The 21126-nt window shown below is 43.5% G+C and overlaps 1 long non-coding RNA gene across 1 annotated transcript in view; it reads left to right on the forward strand.

The window, feature by feature from the left end:
• Positions 1 to 15281, forward strand: part of LOC108348808 (uncharacterized) — a 36914-nt gene extending 21633 nt beyond the window's left edge. Inside the window, exons 3-6 of the long non-coding RNA XR_015642633.1 lie at positions 6401 to 6635; positions 7112 to 7249; positions 8944 to 9018; positions 13182 to 15281. This is a non-coding gene — a long non-coding RNA (uncharacterized LOC108348808). The remainder of the gene's footprint in view (positions 1 to 6400; positions 6636 to 7111; positions 7250 to 8943; positions 9019 to 13181) is intronic.
• Positions 15282 to 21126: the final 5845 nt, after the last annotated feature.

Consider the following 21126-nt stretch of genomic DNA (forward strand, 5'->3'; position numbering starts at 1 on the left):
TTTGATCATCTCCTTTTTAAGTAACCTGTAAAACATTTCCAAATTTCTTCTGAGATTTTGTTGGAATTGTGCCAGCGCTCCATACATGCACTCAAAGTTTCCCTCCAAAAGAACAGTGGATAGAATGTACATCGACTCCTTAAAGGGAAACACAACAATAACAATAATATATAACCAGCCATTGCATCAGTGTCATCTGAGGCAAATATTCATCTGGGAATCTGGATGCAGAATCTCAGGAAACTAGTCACAAGTTGAGCCATTCTACAAGGGCAGAATATCTTTAAAGGTGCAGTCTTGAAACTCTTGGTCAGAAGATAAAACCTGGGTCTGGAGGCCGGAGAAATAGGTGAGCAGGTAAGAGTGTTTGCTGCTGTTCTAGAGGACCCGAGTTAGGTTCAAGTGCCCATGTCAGGTGACCCACAGCTCCTTGTGACTCCAGCAGCAGAGATTGGATGCTGTCTCCTGGTCCTCTCTAGTCATCTGCATGCATGTGACATTCTTGCTAATGCTCCCTCTCCCTCTCTCTCTCCCTCTCTCCCTCTCCCTCTCCCTCTCCCTCTCCCTCATCCTCTCTCTCTCCCTCTCCCTCTCCCTCTCCCTCATCCTCTCTCTCTCCCTCTCTCTCTCCCTCTCCCTCATCCTCTCTCTCTTCCTCTCCCTCTCCCTCATCCTCTCTCTCTCCCTCTCCCTCTCTCTCTCCCTCTCTCTCTCCCTCTCCCTCATCCCTCTCTCTCTCCCTCTCCCTCTCCCTCTCCCTCATCCTCTCCCTCTCCCTCTCTCTCTCCCTCTCCCTCATCCTCTCTCTCTCCCTCTCCCTCTCCCTCTCCCTCTCCCTCATCCTCTCTCTCTCCCTCTCTCTCTCCCTCTCCCTCATCCTCTCTCTCTCCCTCTCCCTCTCCCTCTCCCTCTCCCTCATCCTCTCTCTCTCCCTCTCCCTCTCCCTCTCCCTCATCTTCTCCCTCTCCCTCTCCCTCTTCCTCATCCTCTCCCTCTCCCTCATCCTCTCCCTCTCCCTCTCCCTCTTCCTCATCCTCTCCCTCTCCCTCTCCCTCTCCCTCTCTCTCTCCCTCTCCCTCTCCCTCTCCCTCATCCTCTCCCTCTCCCTCTCCCTCTCTCTCTCCCTCTCTCTCTCCCTTTCCCTCATCCTCTCCCTCTCCCTCTCTCTCTCCCTCTCCCTCATCCTCTCCCTCTCCCTCTCCCTCATCCTCTCTCTCTCCCTCTCCCTCTCTCTCTCCCTCTCTCTCTCCCTCTCCCTCATCCTCTCTCTCTCCCTCTCCCTCTCCCTCTCCCTCTCCCTCTCCCTCTCTGCTGGGTCTCTGTCATCCTGTCTTTCCTTCCCTCTCTCTTTCTCTCTCTCACACACACATGATAAAATAGCTCTGGGATCTCAGATGGAGCTCCATCACGCACTCAGGGTCCAGGAAGAGAATAAGATGAGAAAAATAACCTTTAATAATCTTCTGCAGGAATGTCCCTGTTAGACTTTACACAACTTTATTCTAACAGTGTTTGGAATAAAATATGACTTGGAATGATTTTCATCTCTCCTGGTTCACCTTCAAGTATATCCTATATACCACTGCTATATCATTTAGACTTTGAAGTAGACCTAGTACCTGGGGCTAGCCTTGTGTCTAAGAGAAAAATCAACCATTAGGATCAGATCTTTAGATAAACCTAGAAGTTGGCATTTGTAGGAGTTACCCTAGCAACAACTCCTCTTCCAGCAACAAAGAATGACAAATGACCGAATGATCGAGAGCTGCAAAGAAATAGTGATCTGGTGGCCCCTGAGCTGAGCAACCTTACTACATCCACAGAAAAACAATTCCCTAACAAAATCCAAGACCTGCTCACAACTGGAACACAGATTACAGATTAAAGTTCTGTGCACTCAAAACATGAGCTTCCTTCCCCCGTCCTGCCCTTTTTTAGGATGACGTCAGTGAGTGTACTGGGACCCAGGGACACTTTTTGAAAATAGTGCAGACAAGGATTTTTCTCTTTTCTGCCTTGAATAGCCTTATTTTCTGTCATTGGATTAAAATAAAAATTAGTACCTTCCTCTTATTGGTGCTTTTAATGTTATATTTGTTCTTCTGGAAACTTGAAAGATGACAACCTTGAAGGGAATTGTGACTGTGTATTCATTCATTCATTCATTCATTCATTCATTCATACATGCCTATTTATAGACAACACACATCTCAATGTTAAAGTCCTCTGGATGGAAACTTTATTGATACTTCAGCTTTGCCCAGTCTCTCCTTCCAGCAGCTGCGCACCGAAGAGCTGAGAACAGCTCAGCACTTGACAAACCCTTAATTTAAACATTTAAGCCAGAACACAGCTGGCTTATCTTGAGCTTTCATTGATATTTAGTATTCTTGTGCAATTCAGTGGAGTCTTTTTTTTTCTAGAACAGTAACTACAGTACAGACATCCTTGCTCTGATTTAACACTCTGTCCCCCCAGGGAATCTAAAGCTTCGACCCTATTCCTTAGTAACTTGTAAAGGTCACTGGTAGCATCAGGGTCACCTGCACTAGAGTCCCTAGGGGAAGGGGGCAAGATAATGAAGAACTTGTCTGAGGTCACCGCTTCCACAAGTGTCTCGATTGGGAAGCCATTTGCTTTGTATTCTACCGTCAACATTGCCATCTTCATATATGTAAATCTACCCTCAGGCCTCCGGCAACATGGAACATTTATAATGTCCCTAACAGATTATTTAGAAAAATACAGGCATATAGTTTCAATCAGTTCAGAAGGCTCTCCCCAAACAAAGAACTGTATTGTGTGTCTTCGAGGGGCTTGTCACAGAATGAAACTTGTTAAAAGGAAATCTACTTTATTTACCTTTGTCGGAAGCTCTGCACTCTCATCATGGGAGTCCCTCATTCTTAGGAAGGGAGCAAAGCAAAAAGACTGGGATTTAATCGTCTTTTCTTCCCTCCCTCCCCTTCTATTGTTGGATTCTATTTGTACTACAGATATTGAGTTTTTGGTTCAAGTACATTCCTCTTAATAAAATAGATGCACCCGAGTTTTCTAAATCCCCACGCAAATTCTTCTCAGATAAAAATCTGTTTGCTTACTAAATATCTATTTTCTTTGTTGTTGCCACTCTCTACAAAGGACAGCTCACGGCAGGGTGAGCCTGCAGCAAATGTCAGAGGAAATAGACAGAGGTCAGGGGAGTCGCTCGATTGAACAGACAGGCTCCTTTTAAATTGACCAAAATAACAGCGAATACTCACGTCTTTAATCTTGGGGGGGGTGAGGGGGGTTGGAGATGGTGATAAATAAGGGTTGGTTAAAGAAAATGGCAACAATTGTCAAAATCTTTCCCTTTGTGTAGGAATTGGAGCAGGTGTAACCAGCATAATTTAGCAGAATTAATAACCTGTTGTTATTTCTGTTGTTGGTTGGTTGGCTGGTTGGTTTTGAGACACAAATGCTCACTATGTAGCGCAGGCTAGACTGCAAGTGTCACCCTCCCTTCCTCAGACTCCTCAGAGAGGTATGACAACAGGCAGGCATGCACCACCATACCTGACTTTATTTTCCATTCTTTTTAAAAGGGGATTTTCATTTTTTTCTCTAGTGCAACCAAGTTACATGACACTTGTCCAGTGTGGGTTTTTCTTTTCCCCTTACTAACCATTGTCACTCAGCAAATAGCAAACAGGGATTTCCTACCATTCTGTTTTAAATGTCTTCCTTTGAGCTGGCAGTGATTTCTGACACTTTTATTTAACATTGTTAGGAGGAGGAGGAGGAGGAGGAGGAAGAGGAGGAGGAGGAGGAGGAGGAGGAGGAGGAGGAGGAGGAGGAGGAGGAGGAGGAGGAGGAGGGGAAAAGATCATTCATTTGGTACCTGGGTATAAAGATGAGGCTGCCAGTCATTCTTGGAGCACCCTGCTCACATCTGATAGTACAATTTCGATGTTGATCATTTACTTTTGATGCTAATTAATTACAAGTAATCATAAAAACAAATTAAAAGCACTACACTTATCTCAGGTTTTCCTGTGCCTGTGAAATAATGCATTTTTTTATGCATCTGTTTGCTTGCTTTGTGAAAAAAAAGTAATAATCTATATTCATAGGAAAACAGCTTTACGGCTTCACATTGAAGCTGTAAACTGTTCTTGGTTATTTGGCTTTCTTCCCCGCCAAAGATGTTAAAATAGAAGAATGAGGGTAAGCCATGGTAAGTGAAGGGATGACCATATCAAGGGACTTGCTCAGAAACAGGGCCTTAAGATTTTGTTTTCCATTCGTTTCTGTTTGCTTGTTGGCTGAGTTCTCATTCTAAGAGACAAAAGTATTATTTTGAGGCTAGAAATTAGTAAGGAAATAGTGTTCCAGCTTTGGCTTGTGGTCCTTTAAGGGACAGCAATGCACAAGAGACCCTTCTACTGTCAGGGAGTGGGGAGGGAAGAAACTCTTCTTTTTCATTCCAATAAAGAGGCCTTTTCATCCTGTTCGAGGAGGCCCTGAATGAAACCACAGAGAATCCCAGCTAGAATCAAGGCCTATACTTGATTTGCATCCCACTCCCTTTCTTCCCACCCCTTAAAAACTACCCTAGAGGCCCTTGGTGGGGCCAAGTTCCTTCTTCCATGATGCACACCTGTCTTCAGTCAGAGTCTTTTGTTCTACATCTCACTGGCAAGACAAAGGAAGTGAAAGCTTCACTAGCAGGCAGGGAATGAGCAGCCCCCCACCCACACCTGTTGTTCCCTGACGGATACTTTTGGCCCAGGGAAGCAGTTAGGGGGCCTAACTTTAAGTAGAGAGCTCTTTGAAATTGGCTCTCTGATGCTTGTCTTTCCGACTTAGAGCAAGCAGGTTGACTTCCTAGGTTACTTACGGTAGAAGTTCTTATTGCAGGTGGCTGCAGAAGTTGGGGCCACGTTCTCATTAGACACCTGATCCTCCAGTTGTCTGATTGTAGAGTGTGCCCATTAGATCGCTCAAGACCTAAGGCATGTGGAATAACCGTATTGCTGAATGGCCAGCGTACTGTGGAAACTTCTGTTGGTATAGAGACGTTATGCTACTGCTGATGAGTGTGTGTGTGTCCCCCTATATTTTGGTGACATGAAGGAAAAGACCAGAATAGGAATTTGAAGGCCTCTCCTCTCTTCAATGTGGCCTCTAGTTGTTTAGTCTCAGGCAAATTGCCTAATCATTTTCTGTATGTGCTCTCCTCTGTCAAAAAAAGAATTAATGCACATGCTTTTCCACCTGTTCACACTGTGTGCTCTGATGCAATGAATGAACATACATGGACGAGTCCAGCAAGGTGCCTACTCATGCTGGGATTAAGACTCCATCACCATTGTCTTTATAGTGGCTAATATCATTGGAGTGATAAAGACAGGCACCTTCCCATGTAATATCTTCTTCATCCCCATCTTCTTTAGAGGCAGATCTTATCTTCTGTTATAATGGGAACATCTGTCTCGAGTATAAGGAATCTTGAAGAGCTATTATAGTTTAATATCATGACCGAATATAGCATGTAGATGCTGACATAGGCTTGACCTTGATAAGGGCTAATCCACTTCTGCGGAACATTCTGGGGAAGACCTCATGACCTTAAGCTGTAAGGAAGAGTTTTCAATGGCAGGAGTCTTGTCCATGGTCTTCCCCATATCCCCAGCTCTATAGAAAAGGCATGAGTTATTAAGGAAGAAACTTGTAGGGACTGGCTATAGGTTCTAACACCTATGGTTTTCTCAGTGTTTTCCTTGTATCCTATGTTCACCATATACAAAGTGTGGGACAGGTACCAGGAGGAATTGATAAGAAGTATTTCTAGCATGTACACATACACTGGTTTCAAAGGTTTTTACTCCCCTTGCCCAACTTTGTTGCCATGCCTTAGTTCTCGTTCCAAATAGCCTTTCAGCCTCGTCTTCTCATTTCAATATCTATATCCTTGGGAGCCTCGGGCTGTGCTCAGAGAACCTAGACTTTGTTCAGGGATCTCTGAAATATGTTAAAATATTTAACTCTAATAACTGCTGGAGCAAAATACATCACTTCTGTACCCACATTGTATTTAGCCTCCACCCTCTACCACATACTATTGTAAGACACATGTTCCATATTAGATCTAAGGTATAAGTATGGCTTAGTCCTGAAGAGGTCTCTGAAACCTAGTTATTTGATTTCTGCATCTTGGGGGTCTCTGGATGCTGTGAGAATACTGCCAGACTCAAGGACTTCAATTTCTCTGGATAGCTAAAGTTGAAATTGTTAGTTTCAAGTCATTGTTCAGAAAACGGTTGCTACTTAGAATTTTAATTGGGTTCTGTAAAATACGTTTGGTTTATCTGCTTAAATCATTTGCATTTATGAATGTCTGCTTTGCCCTTTTTAGTCCCCGAAAAATCCCAGGGACAACATGTCAAAGCATCTGTTGTGAACCCTGTTTCTAGCCTCGGAGAAATACCAGGGATGTCGGAGCCACTGCAGGGCCATGTGGGAACACACTTTGCAGTCAGCACACCTGGCCCAGCCTGCCTGCCTCACCTGCGACCTTAGGTGGTTTCACCTCTACAGACTGTGGCTTCTGGGTTTATAAAAACCGACGGCGCCTATGGAGTTTAGACGAGGTGAAGTTAAAAGTGCAAACAGGATGTCTGGTGCAGAGTTGGCACATAATAAATGTTCCTTCCCTTTGCTTCCACCCCCTGACTTTTGAGAACATGTAGCTAAAAGAAGGAAGCAATCTCTGTTCTTGCAAACCATCTTGGAGTTGCTCCCCCATGTTCTTTCAGTTCATCCAGAAATGAGTCTACTTCTTACTCTCCTTGTTCGTCTCTGCTGTGTGCTTGCGAAGGGAAAACGCGGGTCTGCATCCATAAGTAGCCTCCTTCGAGTTGCAGATTTTATCCCCTTCCACTTTCTGAGCCATTTCTGTATTCAAGACACTCACGAGGTCTGAGATGTCACACATCCACTCACCTCCCCTCATGCTTACCTCAGAGTCTCTCAGCTCCTACTCTTTCCCCCTCATGATATCTGTGGCCTCTCAAATTCATCTGTTTGGCCTATGCACTAACCACCTACATGTCTTTTGTTCTCACAGAACAACCAAGGAAGAACAAAGGAGTGGACGTTGGTGGAATATGGCCGCGTCTTCACTTAAGGCCACTGTGACTAGCCTAGGCTACCGAAGGTTTGCTTGTGCAAAGAAGTTGATGCTTTCACAACAGGATAGCTTCAGGTCAGGTCGTTTCCTTTTTTCAGGTTCAACATTTTGAAAGCTCCCATTGTCTTCACAATTAGTGTAGCTATTCTTAAAGGCAGTTGGTAGCCACTAGAACAAGCAAGCCATGTTTCCTGTCAAAATAAGCATGTAAGGGCACAGTGTTCTCTCAGTGTTTCACGCATGCCAGACAGAGTAACATGTCAAAGATTACTCTTCAGCAAACGCTCCAAAGGTAACTTTTTGATGCCTATTTCTCTTAATCACCAAGTTGCAATGCGAGAGAAATTTAATCAACTGTCCTACCTTCCTCTGTTGTTAAGACATTCCGTCTTAAGAATTATTTGCCATTCGTGAGCAAGAGTCATCTAGAGTGACTAAATGTCTCTCTGTGTAAGAAATGAATTTAGTCCGAGAGACTGAATGTTTCTCTGAGCAAGAAAACTCTTTGGCATCAACGCAGAGCAGAAGACGTAGTAAGTCTCTATCCTGTACCTGCCATGTTCACCTCCTCTTCCAGCAAGCGTACTATAGCACATAAGCCACTTCCAGGTCCAGATCCATCGTCACAAACTAATGAAAGAAGAAACTCCATAAATGGGGCTCTGTTGCCTTAGCCCTTGGCCCCTCGGGATGGTCATTGGCCGTAGGGGGTAAGAAGGTGCGGAATCAATGACACAGATTCTGGGAGTCAGATGAGAAGCAGAAACAGACTCGTTTATTGTAGGATTGGGGTGTGATACCCTTCGCCAGTGCCCCATTGGTCCAGAACTGCTCACTCCATGCAGCTTGCACTATCTGTTTGGTTGTTCTGGTCATGATCTCTCATGATTTGTCTCCAGGCATTATATAGGTTTCAGGGTTAGCAGATGTTGAAGGAACTATTGAGCATGCGTGGGCCTCTGTGGGCGGCCAATCAGAACATGCTGACGCATTACTCCGACAAGACGTAGAATCACTTAGACTTTGAACCATGTAACATGTTTTCCCATTTATTGGACAGTTTTTGTTTATGCACGTTCTTGACTAATATCTAAAGCAGTTTGCAGTGTCCTTGGCTGTTATTCCAGTTATACTAAAGGGGAAAGCTGAAGCTTAGAGAGGAGAGCCAATCTTTCAGGGAGACAGGAGTACCGGAATTCCCCATTGATACAATACCCTGAACTTCCCTGGGACACAAGGTGTCTTCAGCTTTCTAAGGTTGCCCGCTCTCAGGGACATGAGGCAAATGTTAAAAGTGTCCTTAAAGAGAGGACAATGGAACTGGAGCGATATCTCATGGGTTAAGAGTGTATTTTCCTCCCACACTAATGGAGACCTGTTTGTAGCATCCATGTGGAGTGACTTGCCACTACCACTAGGGGCTCTAACACTCTCTGTTGGGCTCTATGGACACTGCGTTCACACTTGCGCATACCCGCATGCTGGCACACATCTACATATAATTTTTAAAACTCTTAAAGTGGGGAGAAAGCAACTGTGAGGCAGCATTATGTGTAACCATGACATTCACAATTGGAGAATATTCTCCCTTTCCTGTACCAAGCCACCACCACCCCCGTCTTTTCCTTGTCTTCTTCACCCACTGAAGTCACTCCAATACGTCAGCAAACCCCACAAACTAAGGGGAAAAAACAGATAGATAGTTTTCCCTCAGTCGTGAAATCCTGTCATCTAAAGAGCTTCCCTAGTAACATTTATGTACCCCACAGCTGGCTGCCTGATACGTCTTCTCAGAGAATGGATGTAGCACCCAAGCAACTACATGACGACAAAATGAAACAAAGGTAAGCTCATAAGGAATGGTGGACGGGCAGTCTTAGCTGCATTTATTAGACCAGCGACTAGAGCTGTTGTAGATAGTTTGCTTGTTTCCTCCCCAGAAGCCACAGACCCCATGTGCCGTATCCTCAAAAATGGATGCATACACAGAACAGTTTTTCTTTAAGTGCTCGACAATTTACAGGCAGAAACATAGTCAAAGCTTGAATGGGCTTGACCTGAGAGGACAGTACTCTCAGTGCCATTCATTTCTTGTATTAGAGCTTTGCCTCACCCGTAAACGCTCCTGAAATTGCTCAGGCTCATTTAATCTTTTGAGTCGGTCTGGCCTAGAAAAGGAAGAATACTTGGGGGAAAGAAAGGGATGTACCCAGAAGAAATGCTGCATTTGTCATGGTTATGCTAAGGGCCAGGCTTTCTAGAAAGAGAATTATAAGCCTAACAGACAAGCAGAAAATGAAGGAAGCCTACGCGTGTTCTGGAGGTGAGGTCTTCAGAATGGAAAGTTGTGCTCAGAGAAACAAGAGAGTCTGGCAGGCTAAGCCTCATGAACAGAACAGTGCATATACCAGAGTCTGGATACCAGTGCATATACCAGTGCTTGGATAGATAGGATGTATTTCTATGATGACAGACTTTGAGGCAGGATTAGTGAAAGAGCTGGGACCTAGGAAGAAATGTAGGAAAGGCTTGGAGTTGAGGCTCACTCTTAGAAATGATTAGGGCAAGCCATGTGTGGTAGAAAGGCCAACAGATCCAACGGTAGAAAGGACCTTGTATTTTCTCTGGGGCTCACATTTCTCCCTTAATTGTTGGTAGCATGCTGGACAGTGCCATGGCAGGAGCCCTTGAGAGCTGGCTGTTTAGGGCTTCCTGAAAAGCCCCATCTATGAAACTGTTTCCTATCATACAATAGGAAGCTATAGTTGGCATCTTAAGGCTGAGCTGTAAAAGAGCAAGCTGAAGGCCATTGGGCTCATTCATTTGTCCATCCATCCATCCATTCATTCATTCACTTTGTTTTCTGTTTTCCAGGGATTTAACCAACAATAAATGAGTAAATACCTTATGACAGGTATACAATGAAAACATCTAAAAAAATGCTTAGAGAGAGTCCATCTTGAACATAGATGGTTATAAAATGCTATTATAAATGATAGGGGGATTAACTGGGCACCATTATGATAGATAATGGGGAGGAAAAGTTATAGGGCTCTAGAAATCTAGAAAATAATTCTTTTTCCCCTAAGACAATGTTTCTCAACCTATGGATTGTGACCCCTTTGGGGGTTGCATAAACGATGTCCTTCATTATCAGATGTTTACATTATGAGTCACAAAGGTAGCAAAACTATAGTCATAAAGTAGCAATGAAATAATTTTATGGTTAGGGGGTCACCTCAATATGAGGAACTGTACTAAAGGATTGCAGCATTAGGAAGGTTGAGAACCACTGAATTAAGGACCTTCACCCATGCTAGGTAAGTCCTTTTCCATGAAGCCATACAAGCTACCAAGTTAATTACTTATTGGCCTATGATACAGGTACAGTTAACCCTCCAAGTGCCATGGGCCAGTTCAACTTTCATATGAACAGTCTTGTGCCTCTGCAACACAGTTCAGAACATTTCCATGTGGCAGAGAAGGTTCCCCCACAGTCTCAGCCAATGCCATGTGCTTAGAGCTAACCACAGCTCTGACTCCCGTCATCTTAGATTAGTTCTGACCGACTTGAGCGTCATGGAAACAGAATTATATACTCCACCTTCTCTCAGGCTCTTGGTCTCTACTCTTCATTAACTCAATGAAAATCATCCAAATTATGGCTTTATACCAACATGAGGTAGCAGTGAAGGACATGGCTGGCTTTTGGGCTTTTCTTGGGGGGGGGGGAGTTAATTGGCTGAGAAAGGAAAAACAGATGGTGGAGTGGGAAACAAGCATAAAAGTTTAGACTCCATGGGCACGAGCTTCTTTTTTGGAGAGGCCACTCACAAGCTGTATCCTGGAATCGTTGCTTTGAACTCTCATTATTCGTTTTTGTCTCTGCACAATACCACCTACCTTACAGGGCTATCAGTGTATGTGAAAACTCACTTTTAAACTGTCAAGAGCAACACACGTCAATTTTTAAAGCAGTCACTGGCTTGCTGTTTGTGCAAAGTTTATGCGTGTGTCTTTATGAATGACTGAAGATACATAAAAGACATTTTTTTCTATTATGCTTTTTATAAGCTTGCTCCTAACAATCAGTTGGGTTTTTATTACTCAAAGGCAATTTAACTAACGTTCAACAATTGCCTTGTTAAATTTAAATTTTTATTTGACTTGCATGTAATCTGAGGCTAAAGCGTGAATTGATATTCTAAGTCTGGGGATCTGGTTGCCAAATCAAACAATACTTTGACTTTACCAGACTCGCTAACACCTGTAGTAATACACATTAAAAAGTGCCCTACTTTGAGCATCTATTTCCTTCTGTTACAAGTCCTGCATAGTTAAACAGCAGGGGCAAACATTCCACAGAAGGAAGGGAAGGTTTTAGATTTCTTCCCCCACTTTTTTTTCTCCTTTCAAATTTGCAGTTTGTGACCACAAGGAGAAAAGCAGAGATGAATGTCCCCCTAGATAAGAGGTGATAGGAAACGGCTGACACTGAGAACGGACAATGGAAGTCGTTAGACAAAGTAGAATTCTGAGGCGGACTCGTCCCAGCTTTTCTTGAATTAATTGGTAAACACCTAACCTGCTTCTGTGCGAGAGAACATAAGCTCAAAATTAGAAAACAGATTCATTCAAATTCTCCACTAACCATTATAAGGTTTTTTTTGGCGATGGGAAAGATGAGGAATTCATTTTCTCAATGAACTGCATTGCCAGCCATCATCTGGACTGTTGCATCTATAAACATGAAACCAGAAACATTGGTGGGAGGAGACATTAACCAATCTCCTACCAGGCTGTAAGTAATACCACATCCTCCACCTGGCACCATTAATAATCCTACTCAATGAGCCCTTTATTATTAATATTACTGGTATAAAAAATGAGCCTGCGCTTACAGGTGTAACTTAATGAGGCCCATGTTGTGGCCAGATGTCTTTACAAGGCCAACCCCACTGCCACAGTACACATCTTTGTGCACATTTCATAAAAAGAACCATCTGAAAGCGTTCATTTCAAAAGCATATTCATCACGTAGCCTGGGCAGTTTGAGTGAGGCTGATGCTTCTTCTGCTTAAGTTTAAACAGATGGACGAAACCTGGGAGTTTATATTCAACATACCTTTAAAAAAATTATCTGATTTAAGCTGCCAAACCCATTTTCTTCTTTCCACCCCTTGGCTGAAAATGTCAAATGTTGGGCAGTCAATCAAGCCCAGAGTTCAGAGGTATATCTGCCATTCAACTGGCCTCTGCCTGCTTCCTGAATGGGGATCTTTGATGGGCTTCACCTTTGCATTTCTGCACTGGCTAAAATCTAGAACGAATTCTTGTCAAACCCTTGAGTGGCTGTTGAAAGCTAACTTAAGTCTGAAGAACGGCACCTAATTGTAACCATATAGAGATCTTATTTGAACTTCCTGACACAGGTCTTCCAGAGGAAGGAAAGGGAGGAATGAATTTGCATACACAGTCGGTGTTCATTTCACAACTTAATTTGTTCAGATGGGCCTGCCTATAAATGCCAGCCAGGAACGTGACGATCTGCATTAACTGTCATTGTGGGGATTCCATTAGCTTACAGGTAGATTGAGTATCTAGTTCTCATTAATCCTCCTGGAGAGGATTCGAAGTAGTAGAGATGACGGTTTAAGTGGATGTAGACAATATATTAGTCCTTGAAAGAAGAATGTCAGGAGAGATAGGGAATGAACCCAAGAAATTTGAACAGAGAACAATGTCACACACAGAGGTGTTAACACGAGGAGGGGTCTAGGCATGTGGGCTCACTGTTATTGCCAATGTGACTGAATTTAGGATCATTATTAGGAGACAGTTCTGTCTGTGATGAGGGCATTTCCTCAGGGGGTTAACTGAGATGAAAGCCCTGATAGTGGTGGGGGAAAGCACCGTATGAACTATATTCCCACATTGAGTTAAAAGAGAGAAGAGGACAAATTCAGACCAGTGCCATCGTTTATGCCTCCCTGGTTTGTGTTTGTAGACGTGAAGAGACTTTGCCTATGAAGGACCTTACACTCCTGTTACCATGTCTTCCTGCCATAAAGAACCCATATCCTCTCTTAACTCAGCAGAAGAAGCTTCTCCCTATTCATTTTAATTTTTTCCAGTTATTTGATCATATCAACAAGCAAAGTAACAAACCGAGAAAGTTAAAACCAAGATCTCGGACTGTTTCCCTGCCAGCCTGTCTGTGTGGTTCACAGGCTTTGGAACCAGAAGGAAGAAAGGAGAAGAGATTTGGACATTGAAGACTTAGAAGCCCTAAGGGTTGGAAGCAGATGTCAATGGGTCATTCAGGTGGGGGTGTGGGAGGTTAAGGATGATAATAGAGACGGGGATAGTAAAGTCTCCCACCCATCAGTTTTCAGAGAGAGAGAACAAGTAGACTAGAAGCCATTCATGCTACTCTCTGGCAAAGAATCTAGCTTTGTTCTTTCAATGGCCTGAGAACCTGAGTGAGGTTGAATTCAGAAGTAATGAACTCAGTTGTTTGGCAGAAGAAATATCAAGACAGAAGGACATTCAGGCTATGAAATTGCTACAGTTCTTTCCTCCTATCAAGATTTGTAGTGAGAAACAGTAGGTAGAGCATGATGGGAAAATGGCAAATTCAGCATGTAAGAGCTTCCAAGTGAGTTTAAAGTGGTGGACAAGAAGAGTGCAGAGAAAGTATTGTTATTGCTAAAGAGGCTGGTGTAATGGAGGAGAAAGCTCACATTTTGCACTTGGACAAGAGAAAAGATATCTTTAGGGAAAGCCTCCATCTGTGAAAATCTCGTTTGTTTAAAAAAAAAAAAAGCAAATTCATTTGAAAGAAATCCAAACAGAGAATACTATGGAATGTTTTTTTTTTTGTTTTGTTTTTTTTGCTAAAAAACAACCTCCCAGAGAAGTGTTTCCCCAGCATTGGCTATCAGTACACATAGAGGCCACTAGAACTATGGATGAATGAGGCCAGACTACATCTCAAGCTGTCTTATTTGATCTTACGTTCCTTGCTTTGCATTATCTTGCCTGTGTGGAATGGACACTTTATTTTGCAACTTTAGAAGATTATGGTTTCCTTTTTTAAATTTTACAAAGGCTCATGGGTAAGAGAATTCCTTGATTCATAAAAGATATTTTGGGCACTTGAACAACGTTTCAGCAATCAATCTTACGACCTTTAAGGCTTTAGATACCCTTACAGGGGAGCCAAGTGAATTTTTGCATCACGAGACTGACACAAGCTCTTGAAGAACCGGGATAAAATATTTTATGAATTAAAAGTAAAGTTGATAAGGGGCGGACTTGCAATCATTAACTTTCATTGACAACTTGATTTGATTTAGTATTCCCTCTGCATATGTCTGTGAAGGCATTTTCAAAGGTCTGTAACTGGAGAGAGAAGATCTACCCTGAATATGGAGACTGCCATATTCTGGGAGCTGGGGTCCCAGACTGAACAAAAAGGTTGGGAAAGAAAGGCAGATGAGTGTCAGGGTTCATCTGTTTCTGAGTCTGACTACAGATGCAAGATGAAGAGACACCTATCCTCCCATTACTGGGATATCCTTCCCACCATGACGGAGTATACTCTTTTGTAAGTGATGAGCCCAAATACAGCCTTTCCTGACCTTGTTCTTGTCAAGGAGGAAAACAACTAACACAAGTTTTGGATTTGATTCCTTTTGAAATTTATGTGGTCTTAGTCTGCTTAGAAAAGGAGACCGTGGCACTGTAGAAGGGTGGGAGCAGAAGGTAACAGTACCCGGATATCTTCACTCTGAATGACTTCAGCTGGGTTCGCCAACTGTTAAATTTCCCTTAACCAGTAAGACCATTTATAGAGTCTCAATAGTATGCTCTTGGGGAAACTTCCTCCCAACCCACTGAGAAGAGTTTTAGCAATGCAAAACTCTGACTCTGTAGAACTACGTGTTCAGTGTCATTTGAATATCCATGGGGTATTCTAATGTTGAGAAAACATGTCTAATAATCTTTCAATACACTGGAGTAGCATGTATCTATCCACATGTGTGGTTCACTCTGGTCCTGCTCAGAGGTTGGAATGGCTGACAAGCAATAAAGAGATGAAGAGAACCAGTTTATTAGCTCCACTAATTCCCAGGACTTGAATCTCCTCTTCTATCTCCTGGTTACTGACCTCTGACATTTACTCGACAAGGTAGGGGCACCCTGATTCTCCCTCTCTCTCCTGCCATCTCTGTTAGGATGCCTGCCGGTCGATCTAGCCCTCTTCTTCCTCCTCTTCCTCTCTGTATCTTTTCCTCTTCCAGTTACACTTCGTACTTTTACATACATCAAACAGCAAAAGCCATATCTGATGCTACAGCTTCTAACAGTCCTATATTTTCACCACAGTCATCGGACAGAGAACAGTGTCTCTTTGTTGATTTTAGCTGTAAAATTTACCCAGAAAGGACTCTGGTGGCATCTTCTCCCTACCAGTTTCTCTGTGCCTCAGGGAAAGTGATTTGGATGCTAGTCTAGAAACCAACTGTTAGATGCAGTCAAACGTCAGGAGGCAGAGCCTTGGGAGATCCTGGGGGAAACGGGAGATTAGAGTTAGATGGTGCGGGGTTTGAGCACAGCCAGAACATCTGATGATTCTGGTTGGGGCAATGGTACTGTTTCCAAAGAGAAATCTGCTGAAGACAGGGGTGGAGTGGATTGATTAGCCCAGAGGGAGACTGGAGCCAGGGAACCAAGTTTCAAAGATAGAACTTAACTATAGGCATGCTAGCCCAAGAATTATTTATAATAGCCGAAAGAGCGGTAAGCACAAACCATGACAAAGTGAAATGGTGGAATACCGTGCACTCAGCAAAAATCATGTTCTTGGCTACTATTAGAGAAGCATATTTCAAAGTCAGGATTTTATAATATTTACCCTCGTGGGAGACACAGACATTACATAGCACAAGTGAAATCACTGAATTTAAAGAGAGTTGCATTCTAGATTCTTCTTTGCCTAACCAGAGCCAACTTACAATGTTATTTTCTAAGTCTGATTATCCCTCTTCTGGCTGGTCTTACAAGGTCACAACAGTGTTCAAAATATTTGACTAAAATTATTTGTCATTAATTTCTGGCACAAAACACAGTTTAGTATCCTATGTACAAAAGATTTTCAAAAATCCTTTAGTATGGATCACTTTTGATTTGAGATTAAAATCATTTCTTTCTTTCAGGACTAAGTTTGAATAAACATGCTAGGAACAGACTACACAAAACTCATACATTTCTGCCTGAGGTGTTCCTCAGCAGTGGAAAAACACATTTGAGATTCCACTGTTATCTGTGTGAGCATTCTTTTGTAAGCACCAGTTGGTTGCACTGACGATTCACTGTTTAAAGAAATCCCGCACTGAATCATCTTTTGAAGCCAGTCTTAAGAAGAAAACACAGTGAGCGAATAAATAAAGTTCAAAGGAGACTGCGGTGGCCAATGAAACAGTCAGCTGACAGATCCCTTAAAGTGCCCCAGCCTGGACCCGCTGCATCCCGCCATATCCTCAGAGAGTGAAACACTACCCTCTGTGAAACTGCTTCAATCACAGCTCCCCAAGCTGGCTTGGGAAGAGACATCGCTTTAATTGCGCTGCGAGAAAGAAAACAGTGCTATGTTCTCAAAAGGACAGAATCCTTGTAAAATTTATGTAGCTCTTTAATACAATGTGCTCCAGTTTAAAGAGGTGGGGGATTTACATGTGTTAAGCGCTCCTACAAATCTACTTTACCCTTTTTTGGAAAAGGGCAACACAATAATAGTTAAATTTATGTGTACGATGTCTATAGTGGAGAGCTGCTCAAATCGGTAAATATTACACGGCAGACTTGCTGCTTCTGCTTTTAATCTCCAAATATCTCTGACATAACACTGCATTCCGAGTGAGGGCCACTTAGCCACACTCTCTAAACTTTTGTGGCCTGGCTCTGGATCATGAACAGAAGATTATAAAATCCAAACTCGAAATGGGCTCCTTACTCTCTGTCACTTGCAGATCCTTCCCGCCCTGTGTGTAGATGTCAGTAGATTCTTCCCTAAAGAACACTTTCAAAGTGTGTGCTTTTCTACCGAATCCTGCATTTCGCCTATTTTCATCTCTATCCTTACAAGTCTCCAAAAAGTTCGTCTTGCTTTTATTTTACCACTGGGAAACAAACTCATTTTCCCATTTTTCTTTAGCATGAAATGTAGGAGCTAATACTTCAAGGATTAACTTGTCCACTTATTCACGTGGATACTAACAGATGGGCACTCACGAACACCCACACTCACACATAAACTCACACACATGCATACACAGAGATATGCACACACAATGTAATATGATTATGATTTACCATAATGCGCGCACACACACAGACACACACACACACACACACACACACACACACACACACACACACACACACACACAGACAACTGTTCTGAGGCCAGCTTCCTGCATGGCTGAAGTATTAGGTCCCTATCTTGTTTTGTTTGACCATGAGATTTAAAATGCTTCTTGGAAATAGTTTTTGGGCCCAGGGCCAGCCACCTGATCCATGACTTGTACCATTTAGAATTTCTCTTTTGTTTGAAAAAAAAAAAAAAGAAAGTTGAACTATGAGACAAGAGACTAGAGGTCATGGTGATTCCTGGCCCATGAAAACTTGGTGCAGAGAGAGCGTCTGGCACGAGGAGCAAGAGAAGGGAGCAGATGGTGGATCATGTGGCCCAGGAGAGAAAAGCAAGACTGGGAGAGTCACTGCTTTAGTTCCTGATGGTTCTCCAGGTCCCAGTTCAGGCTTCTGAGGACTGGCTGTGCTTCCTGCACCAAGGCTCTTTGTGACATCTTTGTGTCATTGTAAGAAATGCCATCAGCTTGCAGTTAGGTGAAGATTTCCTTACGGAAACCCAAGTGAATACTAAGATAATGCCCAAATGTTCATAGGGCCATAACCTACATTTGTTACCTACCTATACACAAGTAGGCTGCATTCATATTTAATTATCATGTATGCCCAATGCAAGAGAGTCATTGTCTCCAGAAAGACAAGATAAAAGCTCTCTCTCTCTCTCTCTCTCTCTCTCTCTCTCTCTCTCTCTCTCTCATTATTTTATGTGTATGAATGTTTCATCTGCATGTATCCATGTGTGCCACATAAATGCATGATGCCCATGGAGCTTAGAAGAGGGTCCGCATCCCCCGGAACTGGAGTTACAGGGAGTCGTGAGCTGCCATGTGGGTAGTAGGAATGGAACGAGTGACCTCTGGAAGATTAGCCAGTGTTCTTAACCACTGAGCCATCTTTCAAGCCCCCGCTTTCTCTTTGTATAAAGACATTCAATTACATCACTCAATCACATTGTTAACAAAAAAAGGTATTTGGCTGAGTTTAATTTTTTTTAACAAGTTCACACGATGTACTGTGATCCTATCTCCCCCGTGCCTGCCCCCATCTCCCATTGACCCCTGTCATTTCCCAGTCGGTTCGCCTCCTATTTTCTCTCTCTTGGTTTAATAGGGTTCTCTGTATGAACAGGACTGTGGATCATTTATTAGAGCATCAGCAACTTGACTAATGGCTCCACTAACTACTAAACCAAACACCACCACTGGCAACCATTGACAGTTAACAGCTCCTCGAGGAGGGTGGGGCCCCGTGAGGCTTCTCACCTCTTCAGGATGAAATGCTAAAGGGCCCAGGATCTCCTGTGGGTCTGATGCAGGTAACCCCACATACCTATTCCTAGCTTCACTTGATTTTTATCCATCAAAATAGGTAGGGGAGATAAGTGTTCCATGAGAGGAAACAGCATAGGTTCTAAAGAATCTGGGAAAGGGAACCCGTGTTTCCTACAGACCGAGCTGGTCAACTAAAAGAGAAGACCCATGGGAAGAAGGCTGAAATATAGGTGTCATGACCCAATAGTCCAATGTGCAGGGTATATTCAGTGATATAGGAGCAGTGAGAAGCAGATAGAAAGCAGGAGAGAAGGAGAATAGGGAGGATGAGAAAGGAGGTGGGAGGGGAGGAAGGGAAGGAGGGGAAGGATGGGATAGATGGAGAGATGTGGGGAGGGGGGATGTAGAAGGCAGTAGGGTTATCAAACTTCTTCCTCTCAAAGACGTCCAGCATCATGTGCGGTGAGCTCCTCAAAGGCTGAAGCTTTCATTTTCTGATTCAGGGTTCAAAGGATTAAGCTGGGAAAAAAAAGATTCTTAGCTCTGCCAATTGACTTTTCCTCACAGAGGCTAAAATTTTGGTGATTTGTAGGAACAGTTTTATGAAATATACCTTTCAGTGGTTAATTTTGAAAACCATGTTTGGATGTTGTATCAACCAGCCATTATCTCTAGGTTTGATAGGACAGGACTGTTGTGTTTTATAAAACCAAGGATGTGTGTTATAGAAGGTATGGTGAGTTGGGAGGGGTACCTCAGTGGGCCCAGGCTCAGGCATCCTTCCCACCAAGGTACCAGTCTTACCACACGTGTAGTACAGAATAGAGTTTATTCAGGGGCATGGGATGGGGAGTTGAGAAAGGAGTAGAGGCAGAACACTGTGGAGAGAGAGGGTAGGGGGAAAGGGAGAGAGGGAGGAGTGGGCCAGAGAAAGAAAAGGGGCAGAGAGAGAGAGAGAGAGAGAGAGAGAGAGAGAGAGAGAGAGAGAGAGAGAGAGACACCAAATGGTCCCTTTTTTAGCAAGCCAGGCTTACCTGGTTGTTGGTAGGTAACTGTTGGGCAGAGCATAGAAGGAATGCCAACAGGACCTTTGGTTTCTCTCTCTTGAAAAAGATGTAACTCCTGATTATCTTCCATGTAATCTCCCTCCCTCCCTCCCTCCCTTCCTCCTCCTCCTCTTCCCCCTCCTCCCCCCTCTCTCTGTACACACACACACACACACACACACACACACACAGGCACACACACAAACACACAAACACTCACATGCTCAAGAGGGCTCTTTTGGAACTGGAAGAAATAAAGGACTCTGAAGTTGGCATTCATAGAGTTGAGCTCCTGGGAGCTGTAGTTCACGAGCTCATGTCATTGTAGCCAGTTGGCCTCAGTGGGCTAAGCTATAAACTGTGTTTTGGTGAGGACTGAGACCATGCATGTGAGGTGGTTAGTATGTTGCCATGTGATACTCAGGGCACATGTCTCTTGTTTTGGGATCTTTTCCTCAGCCATACGTCATTTTCTTTGATTGTACTGCTATGCTTCAGAGACTGGATGTGCCTTCCCCTATACCCACCCCTGCTCCTCCCTGCTCCTCCCTTGCCCTGTTTGAAGTATATACTCCTCCTTGGGAAGCCAAGGCTGTTTTCAAAGCAGGTGTAAGTGCTTCCTCACCGGACCTCTGGGGCGTCTCTCCTGAAAGCATCACACAGGAGCATATTTACGCTCTAACTACTGCCTGGAGGCAGAAAGCGGAATATCATACCTCAAATTCCCTTTGGTATTCTGAATACTATTTGTTGCTGGGTGCTTAAAGAAAATGAATGTATGGAAGTGTGTTTTTTTTAATGCCTTTGAATAAAAGGGATAATGCTGCAAAGTCGTTGCCTGTAGGAGGGCAGATGTGCTTTTGAAGCAACTCTTTTATCTACTTGTTGCCTTTGAAATTTCTGGGAGGGGGATCGACATTCATTTAAACACACGACAAGGTAAAAGAGAAGGATGCTGGCTCCTTTGAGACAGGTAGAACGGGAGGATATTGAGAGTCCTTTTTTGTTTACTGGAGTTTAGAGAGAGGAAGTAGATGGTGAGTACAAGATTTGTGTTCAGTGACAAATTACGGCTGAGCCCTCTGAAGACACGTTTTCCTCTATTCCTGCCCTGTTCTGTGCTGGTCCTGAGCACGGTCTCCAATGAAGCAGTGACTTCTGCCCCAGGATGGCAGCGTATCCATCAACCTTCCTCAAGGCC

Source organism: Rattus norvegicus, chromosome 18, assembly GCF_021556685.1.
Source record: "Rattus norvegicus strain SHRSP/BbbUtx chromosome 18, alternate assembly SHRSP_T2T, whole genome shotgun sequence".
Classification (NCBI taxonomy): Eukaryota; Metazoa; Chordata; class Mammalia; order Rodentia; family Muridae; genus Rattus; species Rattus norvegicus.